Here is a 13,637-nt window from a genome sequence, read left to right as displayed (position 1 = left end):
ATCAGACTACTGCATTCTGAATCCTATTGTTCTAGGACCAATCAGACTGCTGCATGTTGGATCCTATTGTTCTAGGACCAATCAGACTGCTGCATTTTGGATCCTATTCAACTCAGTACATAACACAGCATATGTACCTTTGCTCCAACCAGGGCAGACCTCAATCTTTCAAATTTCAGCAACTCCCTCTGTCAAAATTCAGTACTCCCTGCCTCTCACCTTCCATTCTGCTCAATTCACTAAGTCACAGTTGTAATGTCCTGCAGCGCCCCTAGGCTTGGCACCCAGTGCAGCAGAACCATTTGTGCTGCCCAAAATCTGCTTCTGCTCAAACACTTTGTTTACCATTTCCAATTATTCATTGGGAAGTAGCTATAACATCACACTACTGTGTTGGACAAAAGGGAAGGAGAAGCACCATCACTCCATTTGTGGGGATAGGAAATCAAAAATATTTGACACACCCTCTCCTCCTAATTTTCTACCCCAGCTGGGCATTAGAAGAGCTTGCAATTAAAGAATTTGTCCTTGAGATGCTTCTTTCCTCATCCCTCCCAGATGTGTTTTCCTTTTGTGTCATGCCCTGGCACATTTCAGAATATAACTCTCATCATCCTTGACCATTGGCCACGCTGGTTTGGGCTGTTGGGAACCACAGTATTTTTCTTATAAAAAAACTATCTGGAGTGAACCAGAGTGGAAAAGACTGCTTCAGATATGCGTTTGCTTGTGTGTGTGTGTTTGTGTGCGAGCGCGCTACTCTAGAAGACTTTGCCAGCTGAAGAGCAACGTTTTAAAAATTACATAAATAAAATGAATGAATTTTTGTTCCTTGAACTCTATGACTCCAGCACTCCCACAGGTCCCCCACCCTCTTAAAATATGTTGTTTAATCTTTCCTGCTGTTCCTTGTACAAGGAATACATGTCTGTGTAATGCCACCTCTTTCGCTTATTTCATGTCCATCTTAAAATCCACCTTATCCAGCGAAGTCTGTGGCTTAATCCATCCTTCCCTGAGCTTGCTGCCCTTTGCCCAGGTGTTTTGCATCAGGATCCCCATCAGCTCCAGCTGATGTTAGCTGGGGTTGATGGGAGCTGTAGTCTACACCAGTTTGGAGAGCAGCAGCTGGGGAAAGCTGGCTTGGCCTTTTCTCCCAACCAAAATCACTTATTCCCCTTGACCCTCTAGTTCTTGTCTTCCACAGCAATGTAAGATTGTAAACAAGTGTTATGCCAATTAGTAGTGCTATAGAAATAATGGTTGATCATCAGCTTTTCTAAGGATGAAAATAGGGCAGGGGTCTGCAACCCGTGGCTCCGGAGCCGCATGTGGCTCTTTTACACCTTTGCCGCGGCTCCGGCGCGGATACTAGCGAGGGGAGGAGGCGCATTGTGTGCCCCGACACTCCCCACTGTGGCGGGCGCTGTACTGGCTGTGACGTCGCATGGGGGCGGTGCGTGCGTTAGTCACGCACCGTCCCGACGTCACCTTCCCGCCCGCCCTCCCGCTACATTGTAAGCGGCATGTACGCTGGTCACTGCATTGAAAGGGGGCATATACGCTGGTCACTGTTTTGAAGGGGAGTGAAGAACACACACACACACACACAAAAAGGTAACTTGTTAATTTAACGTTTATTTCTATGAGAAGGAGTAATTCTGAGGGGTCAAACAAAGAAATATTTAAAAAGTGACAAAAAGGTTATTTTTATAATGACGAGTTTTGCGGCTCCCAGTTTCTTTCTTTCTTCGGAAACGGGTCCAAGTGGCTCTTTTTGTCTTAAAGGTTGCAGACCCCTGAAATAGGGTGTGCTTTATGTCTCTACCCCAGTTCCAAATCCCCTGCTTTTGAGCCTCCAAACTTGGGGAGTGTAATGGTTCTAGGGGTTGCTCGTGCGTAAGCCTGTGCCAACACCTGACTGGGTTGCCTGAGTGAACCTTTCCTGTCCGGACAGCCACTCACCCGTGGCTGTCTCAATCGCTGGCAGAATCCGTCAGTGGGCATTTCTTAAACTTCTTCCAGCAAAGAAGCTCTTTGACGCCCAGTCTCCTCCTACTCTCCCTGCGCGGAAGCCTTCTGCGCAAGGAGGGCGTAGGCAGCGGAGGACCCTTCCTCTCCCCGCTGGTCCCCGGCAAGGAGTCATGGGACCGCCTCGCCGATTCCCCCATCTGCCCCCCTTCTCCACTGGAGCTATGCTGATTCCCTTCCCCAGAAGATGGGCTGCCTCTCCCAATCTCGGGACGCTCTCTGGGATCCCTCTGGAGCTTGCTCTCTCCCTCCGGCACTGATGGCAGTTCCCTGACAAGGAGCAAGGTGTGTGTGTGTGTGTGTGTGTGTTAACTTTTCCAAAAGCTTGTCACCTGCTTTCAGCTCCATGAGTCATGCTGAATATCAGTCTCAAATAAATCAATGTTCTCTACAGCAAAATTTTGCCTAGAAGGGATTCCATCCAGACTCACACAGCCCCAGGCTACAATGGAATTAATTTGTTATTACTTTCTACAGGAGTCACACTGAGCTCACTTTAGAGTCTCCACCAGCTCCATGGATTCAGTGGGTGAATCTGACCCCAGTATTACCTTTCTAACACAAATGGAGGAGCTGAATTTAAATTAAAATGATTTCCCCCACATGGCAGAGACTTGTTGTCTTTAAAAATATATATATCTATGGTATCTTTTTTCCATACTTCCCAGAACTGTCAATTTAGGCTCAACTGATGAGGAGGGTAATAATTTCTAGGATATATGCAGGAGAAACTTAGAGGTTAACTCTTCCAGCTCCAAACAAAGAATTTTGGTAATTGTTGTGACCATTACCTGCTAGAGTTCCCTAGTCCATCTTGAGAACTTCTCAGAAATCCTAGCAGAAATGGAATGTCTAAACCTTAATACTAAAAAGATGTTCACATAGCAAGAGAGGGCTGGTGGAGCCTTCCAATAAACTTCCCAGAATTAGGTAGACCTACCGGTACTTATAGTCAATTTGTCAATGGAATTTTTTATCACTAGGTCATTAATAGAATATCCCCAAATAGCCTGTTTTGGCTCTGACTGCAGATAACCTTTTACCCAGGGGCACAGTTGGCACAGTATACCTGAAGGAGCATCTCCACCCCATCGTTCAGTCCAGACACTGAAGTCCAGCTCCAAGGGCCTTCTGGTGGTTCCCTCACTACAAGAAGCAAAGCTACAGGGAACCAGGCAGAGGGCCTTCTTGGTAGTGGCGCCCGCCCTGTGGAACGCCCTCCCATCAGATGTCAAGGAAATAAACAACTACCTGACTTTTAGAAGACATCTGAAGGCAGCCCTGTTTAGGGAAGTTTTAAATTTTTGATGTTTTGTCACTTATTATTATTATTATTATTATTATTATTATTATTATTCTGTTGGGAGCCTCCTAGAGTGGCTGGGGAAACCCAGCCAGATAGGCAGGATATTATTATTATTATTATTAGGCTTTGAATATGGAGGGTCCCACTGAACTCAATAAGTCTTACTTCTGAGTAGATATGGCTAGGATTGTGCTGTCAGTAACTCACCTTGGGTACATCGTATAAGAAGAGTCTCACTGGGTAAGACCAAGGCCCATCTAATCCAATAGCCTGCTCACACACTGGCCAACCAGATGCCTGTTAGGGAGAAACCCACAAGCAACAGCACTCTTTCCATCAGCATTGACTGGTACACAGTGGCATTCTACTTCCAAGAGTTGAGAAAGAACACAGCCATCTTGACTAGTAGCCACATGAAGAAAGACGGGTTCAAACTAACATAAACAAACCCTAATACTTGCAAAACTTCCTTAATCCCTCATACACCCAGTGATTGGCAGAAGAGTGTCTCCTGCAAGTTCTAAATATTTCAGGAGAGCTCTCTGTAGCAGCTTGGAGCAGGGCCTTAAATGTGGCTGCCCCTCTTCTGTGGAACAGCATTGCGGTAGAGTTACAACAGGCTCCCACTATGTACACTTTCTGGAAACAACTGAAGACATTTTTGTTCTGACAGGCTTTCCCAGCTGGATAAATGGGTATTTGCTAAGAGTGCCCACTCATTAGGGTTTTGGTCTGCCTTTAAATTTCTATGCTGCTTTTGTATTTCATTGTTTATTGTTTGTCTCTAACTGCTGTTAAATACAATAACTGTTGTTAATTGTTTGCATTTAACTGTTTTTAATTATGTGTAAATTGCCTTGAGGCGGCGGTTTAGAAGGCATTTAATAAAGCAATGGTAAAAAATAACCGTTAACAATATTGAGAGGTATGGCTGCAACATAGGCTGTCATCCTCACCTCAGACCACCCTCTTGGCTCGACCTATTGCAGAAAGCATCCTTTTCAGCATGAAAATCGACATACTAGAAAAGAGATCAATTCCTGTTACGGTTACGTTCGTTTTGTTTTCCACCATGCCTTTTATTTTGCTGCTGCTCTTCTCTCTCTCTCTCTCTCTCACACACACACACACACACACACAAAACCAAAAACCGCAGGCGCGCACACACACACACACACACTGTCACTCCCCACTCTGTTTCGGCCCCTCTTCCCTCTGGCTTCCTTCTTGAACCATGTGCGCAAGGCCTGAGGTCCCCAGTGTCAAATGTCAGACCTTGTACTGAGCTGTCAGAGAAAGAGAATAGGCCAAGATGATTGATGACTGGAAAGCCCGAAATCCAAACCGCGGCTGCAAGTGCTGCTTTGACAAAAAAGGGTGGATGGGGGGGGGGGAGAGAGAGAGATACCCACCATGGCTCTAGTCAAGGTCAGCTCACATTCCATTACACCCACTGCTTTGGGGCGTCTAACAAGCCAGAGCATTCACAGAGACTTTGCTTCTCCCCCCCCCCCCCCGTCACTGGTCCACACCCTCCCCTTTCTTAAATTTTCCTGCCAAATTTTGCAAGCACTTAATCCCAATTTTTAAAGAGAGGAGACAAGACTGGTTCTCTCCCTCCACCAGCCTCTCTCCCCCCCCCTTCGCCCCCCCCCCCGGCTGCATTCACTCTGAGATGCCACAGGCTGTGTTTTTATGCCGCACAAGTCAGATGACAAGATTATTAATGGGAGCGGGGCAATGTCATATCTGATTTCATGCATATTCATGAACGGTGTCATGCAGCTGGGACCATGCGCCACGGGAAAAAGAAGGGGGGGGAGAGAAAGTTTTCCACCCTCTCTCAGCCGTGGAGAATCTGACGGTGGAGCCTTTAAAGTTACATTTATTTTATTTATTTATTTAAAAAATGAAAGGGTGAAATCAGCAACAGAGGGGGCAATTTCTTGGAAGTGTCAGTGCTGCACTGATTGCTACACTGATTTTTTATATTTGTGGTTTATTTAACTGATAGAGCTGCCCATTGATCAGTCTTCCTTGGGCAGCTCATATATGAGACAATGTTGAATATCACACACACACACACACACACACACACACACACACACACACACACACACACTTAAATCAAGAAAAAGCAATAAAAGACAACAACACCCCCCCCCCACACTTTTCCTTATTTCTTTTAATTACTGCATTTCTATCCCACCTTTTTCTCAAAGTACCTCAAGGCAGCAGACATGGTCCTCCCCTTCCTCGTTGAATCATTTAACCGTCACAACAACCCTGTGTAGTAGATTAGGCTGAAAGATAGTAAGTGGTCCAACCTCACCAGCTGAGCATCATGGCTAAGTTGACCTTTGACCCCTCGTCTCCCAGGTCCTAGTTCAATTGCTATACCACAATGGCAGCAGAGACAGGATAAACAATTGGCAGCCCAGATTTAAAATGCATTGATCAGCACAATCCTTCACATGTTTACTCAGAGGTAAGCCCGTTGAGTTCAATAGGACTTACTCTTAGGGAAGTGTGTATAATAGCCTAAAGAGCTTGGGGTCCAAAGGCTGCAATCCTAACTCCACTCACCTGGGAGTAAGTCCCATTGGATTCAATAGGACTTCTGAGTGTACATGGTTAGGATTGCACTATTTAAAGGTATTCATCTGACACCAAAAAGAACATAGAGGAGGTACCAGGCAAATTCCTGGAGAAGTTATTCCACAATGGGGATGACACTACAAAAAAGGCCCTGTCCTTTAATTGATTGCTTAATTAATTAATTAAGGCCCCATCCTTAATTAATTAACCCAAGAACAATATTCTTAGGAGGAAATAATGGTTATGGGCTCCCTTGCTTATTTTGCTTTAGGTTATTTTATTTCTGGAGTGAAAGAAGAAATGAGAAAGAGAAATTATTCAAGATGGCATTCCTTCCTTGGTGATGCTGTGTGGCAGCTCCAAAGCTGACTAAATGACAGGTTACTTTATTCATTCCTCAGCAATTCACAAAACACCCAACAAGGAAACAACCCCACAACTGGCAAAAGCATTTCCACTGATGTTTGGGTCCTATGCAAAGTTTAAGTGATCAGTCAAATTATCAAATGGCAAAAAGGCAGCTGGTTAATCAATTACAAATTATTTAATTGATTGAGAGCCTGGGGGTGGGCATGAGAGGTGAATGAAGGAGCATCTAGATGCTTCATCTTCACTTAAAGCAAATATACGTCAATAGTATAGAGGTGGAACACCTGCTTGGCATGCAGAAGGTCTCAGGTTCAATTCCCAGCATTTCCTTATAGGGCTAGGAAGGTCCCTTGTCTGAAACCCCAGGAGAGTCACTGCCAGTCAGTGTAGAGAAAGCCGAAGTAGATGGACAAATGGTCCTACTCAATACAAGACTGGTTTTTATGTTCCAACTGAATATCAACCCTTGTTTTAATTTTGGCGATTTGGCACATTACATTGTATCTGTGATCATCCCTCCAGTAGCGGGTAATTTAAAGCACTAAAAATGCCATTTTTCTCATTCAGGCAAGCAAGGAAGGGAAAGGGGGGATTTCCTAACCAACAGATTAGAGCAAGGGGAAGAACATGACAGCAATATCAGAACAGGGGAAATAACATGTTAATGGCATTCAATATTCTCCGGGCGTCGCGTCATCAGCATTTTTATTGCCACTTTCCCTCTGAATAGAGTATCAGAATTTATTGAGCCAATATGTCTCCATCAGCTTTTATAAAATATATTTTATTCAATAAGATATGGAATAATATTTGTCTATGAACTAAAAAAAAAAAGGTTGCTGCCATGTGCAAAAATATTAAGAGATGGGATGTATGTGTCTTCTAAAAACTAGGATGATGAGGTGGTTGCCACATGAACATGAAAGTTAACTTTTACTTGGACAGTCGTCCTTAGTTTGGGTTGTCCTTAGTTCCCCAGAACGCATGGCAGCTGAACACCACGATTTTCCAGCTCCAAGAAGCTGAACAGCAGAGGAACAAGAAAATGCCATTTGCTTCAAAAGCACCACTGCTATGTGTCAAAGGGAGGCCCATCTCATTTCACCACCTGAGGTGAAATGGGAACGTGCTGCCCCCACCACGCTCCACCCCCACCCCACTTCTGGCACACGCCAGAATGCTTCCCCATCTCACTGAACGTGGCGAGAGGTGGGAGCATTCCACAAAATGGCAGAAGCAGGGGTGGTTGGGGCACCATCTCTTGTGTTTCTGCCGCCTGAGGTAGGTGCTTCACCCTGCCTCCTCAGTGGGCCGGCTCTGTGTGTGTCATTCCCAAACATGCCATTGGTCACATCTCCCTAAACCAAGTGCAGGAACCTACAGCCCAGAGGACAAAGACAGACCTCCAGGCCTCTCTGTCAAGGCTTCAGGACTCATCCCAGCCCATACATCGTCCCATGCCACACTCCCATCAGCCAAACTCTCCTCAGGCTGCACACCTCAACAGCTTTGCTTCACACATTCCTTGAGGTTTTTCGCCTGGCTGGAATGTGTCTCATAATGGAGGGTAGAGAGGGGTGTGCAAGTGAGAAGAAAGTAGAACACTGTGAAAAGGCAAAATTAGTATTTATTGATTTGTCCTCTGGCCCTCCCCTCCTCTGGTATGTGCCCCCACTCCAAGGTTGTCCAGAAAGGCATGTGTCCCTTAGGGTAAAATGTTTCCTCACCTCTACTCTAAATGCACCTGCCAGTTAATTCCCTCTAACCAAATGCCCCGTCACTGAATGGCAAATGAAAATTTTACATTTGTGACATTGGTCTTCACATATGCCACATTCAAGGGAGTGTTTATATGTTCATCTCATGGTCTAAATCTTATAATATTATGGCTGCCTTTTGCATCCCATCAGTGTCCATTAACCCAACTAAAGGAGCCAACTCTTAGGAACTGAGGTCCCTTCACCCCTCCAATAAAATATCTGAGGAGTTCAGGCTTCCAAAAAGCCAAATAATGTGTACAAAATGCATATACAGTGGTACCTTGGTTTACGAACATAATCCGTTCCGGAGTCCATTCATAAAACAAAACGTTCTTAAACCAAGGCGTGCTTTCCCATAGCAGCAGGGGACTCAATTTACAAATGGAACACACTCAACAGGAAGCAGAACATGTTCTTATTCCAGGGCAATGTTCACAAACCAAAACACCTACTTCTGGGTTTGCAGCATTCTTAATCCAAGTTGTTCATAAACTAAGCTGTTCTTAAACCAAAGTACCACTGTACTGGGCTAATATGTGCATAAAAATGCATGTGTTAATGGAAAGATCATACAAAAATGCATTGTACTGGGGGAAATTGCTCCTCAATTTATTAGGATAATTTTGCTCTAAATTGCTGGTGGAGTTTTCATGAGGACTGTAAAAAAACAACAACAAATTTTGAAATGTGGGTCTTGGAGTTTAAAATTGGAAAAATTATAAATGTAGAGAAACAAAATTTGATAGATTTGTTCATCCCTACATACACACAGAAATATTTCCCACCCCAAATATATTTGGTCCATTCACTGAAATCAGACATGTTGGCCCTCCCTCCCTCCCTCACAGGACTATATTATTCAGAATTCCTTGCATGTGTGTGATTAAACCAGCTCAAGGGCCAAACTAAAAATGATGATGGGTGAATAGTGACCAAATCTTCCGTATATTTCTTTTAAAGGTTGGGCAATTACCATATTGGGGACGGGGATTCAGGAAAGTGGTGTAAGGCTACCAATTAAGCTCCAATATACTCCAGCAGTCCACTTATGGTGGAATCTTTACTTTCTCTCTCTTTCTCCATTTTCAACCTCATGGCTCTTTCCCAAAGTATTTCAGTGCCTCTGGCTCTTTCCACACCCTTTCTTGGCTGACTCCTAACTTACCTGGCCATGCCAGAATTCCCCCCCCCCTCTCTCTCCCTGATTCCACTGACTTCCCTGAAAGTATCGAACTTGTCATTACAACACTTCTACACCCTGCTGATCTTAGGCTGTGCTTCCTGCAAACAAATTTCAGAGGTGTTTTTGACACACACACACACACACACGAGTTCATGGACAGAAAGCTTGAATGGATGTGATGTGTACTTTATGTTATAAGCAGAGCATATCACATGCTTCTATCCAATGCATATGTGCTACATCTGCATGTATCGAATGTGGTATCTTCTAAAGATAAAATCATGTACCAATTGCTTGCTTCTCTCCCCTCATGCTCCAGGCTGGGACATGCCAGCCCTCCTGCTGTTTTCCATCCACTTGTCACCAGGGTCCCCCCGTCTATCAAAACATGTAGCAGAATGAAGCTCCTGGCACAATTATTGTGGGGAGGGTTTTTTCATTACTCCATTAGAACAGAACATCAAGTGCTTTTCACCCCAACCTTGCAATAACTCCTCTGCTGGTTTGTAAGCCTAGGGGCCAAGCAAGACAAGACATCAGAGATCACTGAACAGATTTCCCATCACATGCAAAGTATTCTTAGAACAATTTTGGGATTTCTGAAATGGGTTGGGATGGTGGCAGTTGGTGAGGAATTAATCAACTCTTCCTCCATTCTGCCATTTTAAAAAATGTACATCCCTCCAAAATATTATTTCATGGTTCTCCTCTTCTTCAGTCAGTCTCCACAATAATTGTGTAAGTTAAACTGCAAGTCCATGGCTGGCCCAAGGTCAACAAGTGAGCTTCATGACTGAATGGGGAATTGAACCCTGGTCTCCCATGTCCTAGCTCAATACTCTAACCATAACACCACACAAGCTCCTTTTGCCCCACTGGTACATGCATCCCCCCCCCAAGGGAGCAAATTACAGTGGGGAGAGAAGCAGTTTATAGTGGTGAAATGGCATGATGCAAAAGATTAACACCCTCCTCTCAACATTATGGATCTGTCAACTTGAGAAGCCCTCACAGATGCTTTTAAAACAAATGTTAAGAATCAGGATATCCAGACATGGATTCCAACATCTAATTTGGCACCCAGAAATGTTAGGAACAATGGTTGTATTCAAAAAAGTTATGCTGAAATTGATAGTTTAACTGAGTTATACCAAAACTGATTAACCCACGTGAATAAGGTCAATTAACTTCAATGTATCTGCTCTGAGTAGTGCTCACTTTGGACACAACCCAATATATATTGTTTAGTATTATTATTATTTCTTATCTTCAGTTTACTTGAAAGATTGCTGCATCATATATGTGCCTGCTCAACTGCTTCAGTCTACAGAACTGGCTCTTTTACAAGTCTCTCTAAATGCACATTTTGAAACGCATGTTGATTGGCTTTTTCAGAACTGTGTTGGAACATTTGGGGAAATTGTTGAATGACTGAACTGTGATCTGCTCATTCGTCAGGGACATGAAATCAGGTCAGATCATACTGGGATTTGTAAAGATTAAATCCACAGAGGATATTTAGATCGATCTTCTTGCTGCCTCCCTTTCGGTCAAAGGAAGGTGATGGTTCTTCAGGTTAAATGTAAATCTTCTCTCATCTTGCAAGCCTGTTGTGAGTTTCATTCCTGGCACCAAACAGAGATATGCGGGGAGACAAAACCCAGCCAGGTTGCCTTGGGACACAGCTCTGGTTTTGCTTTGTTTTAGAAGCTTCTGACAAATTAACCATACTTCCAGTGGACACAAGTATCTATTAGGCTGACTCTTCAAAGGAACTCAGGAAGCTGCCTTGAATTGACTCAGACTATTGGCCCACCAAGCTCACTATTGTCCACACTGACTGCTAGCAGCCCTCCACAGTTTCAGACAGGGGTCTCCCCTAGCCACACCTGGAGAAGCTGCAGATTTAACCTGGAATGTTCTGCATGGAAAGCAAATACTCCATCACCAAGCTAAGGCCTCTCCTCCAAAGATTGTCACCACAGGGAAAATAAAATGTCTCCCATCTAAACCAAAACAAGGAGAACGAGGATTGGCCAGGAAGGAGACAATTGACTTTGATAGTACAATTGTTTTCTTTAGTTGGAGAAGGAGCAACTGTTTCTTCCAGAAGCAGGAGAAGCATACGGATCAGGGCAAACAGGTCATACCCTGGAGAAACATCTAAATCTCCTCAAAATAGTGGGTGATGCAATATGCCTCCTCGTACTATAAAAGAAAATAGATTTGTGCAGGCAACTACATCCTTAGTTGTTTGACAACTTACCCTCAGTGTCACCACATTAATGTCCCTCTTCCCCTGAGGCAACAGTACCCAAGAGGATCCCACCTTCCTGATGAAGGTGCAGGCTAACTAACAGAGCAAGCGGCTGGGGTCTGAAGGCCTTGCTGGTGCCAACTGGCAGACACACCCTGAAAGCAGCTGAATACACTAATCCTTTCTCAAAAGATGCAAATTGCTAAGTTGATTCCTAATGCCAAGTTGACTGATTCCTCCAAACCAAAGAATTTAATATAGCACCAGTCCCCTGAGAAGGAAAAAATAGATTAAACCCCCCTCTTGAAAACTTTGGTAGTTGGGTTTTACATACTGTGTGCCTCGGGCTTGCTACTTGAATTTCACTTCAAAGATTCACTGCAAAGTATCTGCTAATTTCCTCCACCACCCCTTTTCCTATCTGCCTGGTTAGCCTTTAAAGGAGAAAATTTCATTAACAAAAACCATGGATATAAAATATGAAATCAGAGATCAGCTCCTGCAGTGCCAGAGCCAAACATTACTAAAAAGGATTAGTTTCTTTCACTGTCGAGAAATTTCTCATGGAAGACCTTGGCTGCCCTTTCGATATTAAAACTTCCCAACAAGTATTACACAGGAGTTTTAAATTAGAACACACTGTCATTGGGACAGTTATAAACTGTTAAATATGTCCTTTTTGCAGGCTGGTCTCCAGCAAAATGCAAGCCCACCGTGTTGCGTGATCTGAAGTAGTAGGGATATCAGTGGACGTTTGTGGGCAGAACCATTCACTGACCTTGCTGAGGGTGATAGGCTCTTAGATTTAGGTAGCGTCGTGCTGAAATCCGCCCTCCAAATTCTCTCCAGTTTTCTTCCTCTTCAGAAAATGTTTTCATTTTTCTTCCTCATATTCAGGGCATGTCAGATTTTCTTTAGAATTCTTTAGACTGTCTTTAGAATTCCAGTCAGTATGGGGTTTTGAGCTTACCTTGCTGTTACACAGTTGCCAAGGCTGTTTTGTGTATTCCCTGATGTCCCAGCAAGCATTTCTCCTGCACACTTAAGTTTCCCTGGCTGCCCATACTTCTGGAACTGAGAAAGCTCCTCAGAAAGCCAAGCAATATCACATCAACATATATCGAGAAAAATAAAGTATAAAGTAATAAATCGTGTATGAGTGCCTGTAGGATGTTACAATGGCTGTAAAACAATGTTCATCCACCTTGTGACCCCTGATGTAGCTGGACCAAAAGTCCCACCATCCTCAGCCAGCTTAGCCAATGGTCAAGGATGATGGGAGTTGTAGTTCAACATCTGGGGACCCTTGGTTGAAGAGTACTGCTATAAAACATGGATTTGATAAATTCATGGAGCATGGGTCCTGCAATGTGTATATGCCACGATTATTACTAACATAACTTCCATGCTCAGAAACTGGATATCTTCAACCTATGAGTCTGGTTTGTGGCGGTCCTTTATCAGGCACGTTGGAGCATTTAGCTGAAAATGGAAATAGGAGCAGAACTTGCCAGCGCTCGCTTATTCATACCATGTCTGGAATGGAACTCAACCCAACGAATAAAATCAGCATTTTCTATCGTTTTTGCTTTCAGCCCACAAACAGTACATAACTGATTACATTCCCCTCCCTGATTTGAGTTGTGGTTCCTTTGCACCGAAATGAATGGGGTGGAATGATGTAATGACAATGTCGGTGACGTAATTAACTACATAAATTATGGAGTGAATGAACTGCAGTGGAATGAAAACAGTACTGCCAACAAAGTTTGCAGGGTGGAACAGAAAACAATGCCTTCTTACAACGCTTAGGCCCTTATTTGCTCCTGTGACAGCTGCCTCTCTCCAACTTTACACCTCCTCTAGATGCTGACAACCAATAGACCAACTTAATGCCAAGGTGTCTCACCCACCATCTCTCCTTCCCATCGTCTCTGTTCTTTCCCTTTGTAATTGTCTACAAAGGCAGAAACTCCAGACTCACAAACAGAGCAAAACATACCCTACTCCGTTGCAAACCCCTCTATTTAATTTCCCCTCCTTCTTTGTTTGTTTTTGAGCGATTTTTCTGACAACAATAATCCCCTTTTAAATGCTGGTTCCGCCAGTCACATAATGGACCTTCCCTTCTGT

The sequence above is a fragment of the Podarcis muralis genome, chromosome 14, assembly GCF_964188315.1.
Source record: "Podarcis muralis chromosome 14, rPodMur119.hap1.1, whole genome shotgun sequence".
Taxonomy (NCBI): domain Eukaryota; kingdom Metazoa; phylum Chordata; class Lepidosauria; order Squamata; family Lacertidae; genus Podarcis; species Podarcis muralis.
This window is presented reverse-complemented; position numbering follows the sequence as displayed.